The sequence below is a fragment of the Arachis hypogaea genome, chromosome 15, assembly GCF_003086295.3.
Source record: "Arachis hypogaea cultivar Tifrunner chromosome 15, arahy.Tifrunner.gnm2.J5K5, whole genome shotgun sequence".
Taxonomy (NCBI): Eukaryota; Viridiplantae; Streptophyta; class Magnoliopsida; order Fabales; family Fabaceae; genus Arachis; species Arachis hypogaea.
The window spans coordinates 80924984-80926411 of record NC_092050.1 but is presented as its reverse complement, the minus strand read 5'-3'; the positions used below and the strand labels follow the sequence as shown (position 1 = coordinate 80926411).

Below are 1428 nucleotides of genomic sequence, written 5' to 3'. Positions count from 1 at the left end.
GGCCTTGCACTCTCCTTTTGGATTTTCTTCTGTATTGCTTGGGAGAGTGCTAGAAGGGATTTCAGTGATCCTTTTACTCAGCTGGCCCACTTGTGCTTCCAAATTTCTAATGGAAGACCTTGTTTCATTCATGAAACTTACAGTGGCCTTGGATAGATCAGAGACTAAGTTTGCTAAGCTAGATGGATTCTGCTCAGAATTCTCTGTCTGTTGTTGAGTGGATGATGGAAAAGGCTTGCTATTGCTAAACCTGTTTCTTCCACCGTTATTAAAGCCTTGTTGAGGCCTTTGATCCTTCCATGAGAGATTTGGATGATTTCTCCATGCTTGATTATAGGTGTTTCCATAAGGTTCACCTAAGTAATTCACCTCTGCTATTGCAGGGTTTTCAGGATCATAAGCTTCTTCTTCATAGGAAGCCTCTTGAGTACTGTTGGATGCAGCTTGCATTCCATTCAGACTCTGAGAAATCATATTGACTTGCTGAGTCAATATTTTGTTCTGAGCCAATATGGCATTCAGAGTATCAACTTCAAGAACTCCCTTCTTCATAGGCCTCCCATTATTCACAGGATTCCTTTCAGAAGTGTACATGAACGGGTTATTTGCAACCTTGTCAATGAGTTCTTGAGCTTCTGCAGGCGTTTTCTTTAGGTGAATAGATCCACCTGCAGAAGTATCCAATGACATCTTTGATAGCTCAGATAAACTATCGTAGAATATATCCAGGATGGTCCATTCTGAAAGCATGTCAAAAGGACACTTTTTGGTCAGCTGCTTGTATCTTTCCCAAGCTTCATAGAGGGATTCTCCTTCTTTCTGTTTGAAGGTCTGAACATCCACTCTAAGCTTGCTCAGCTTTTGAGGAGGAAAGAACTTGGCTAAGAAAGCCGTGACCAGCTTATCCCAAGAGTTCAGGCTGTCTTTGGGTTGAGAGTCAAACCATATTCTAGCTCTGTCTCTTACAGCAAAAGGGAAAAGCATGAGCCTGTAGACTTCAGGATCTACTCCATTAGTCTTAACAGTATCACATATCTGCAAGAATTCAGTTAAGAACTGAAAAGGATCTTCAGATGGAAGTCCATGAAACTTGCAGTTCTGCTGCATCAGAGAAACTAGCTGAGGTTTCAGCTCAAAGTTGTTTGCTCCAATGGCAGGAATGGAGATGCTTCTTCCATGTAAATTGGAATTTGGTGCAGTAAAGTCACCAAGCATTCTCCTTGCATTATTGTTGTTGGGTTCGGCTGCCATCTCCTTTACTTGTTCGAAATTTTCAATAAGGTTGTCTCTGGATTGTTGTAATTTAGCTTCTCTTAGTTTTCTCTTCAGAGTCCTTTCAGGTTCTGGATCAGCTTCAACAAGAATGCCTTTTTCTTTGTCCCTGCTCATAAGAAAGAGAAGAGAAAAAGAAAAGAAGAGGAATCCTCT

The 1428-nt window shown here is 41.2% G+C and overlaps 1 non-coding gene across 1 annotated transcript; it reads left to right on the top strand.

Moving 5' to 3' along the window:
• Positions 1-744: 744 nt before the first annotated feature.
• On the top strand, positions 745-852 carry LOC112753351 (small nucleolar RNA R71). Its single transcript, XR_003177741.1, has one exon. It is a non-coding gene; the product is annotated as a small nucleolar RNA R71 (small nucleolar RNA).
• Positions 853-1428: the final 576 nt, after the last annotated feature.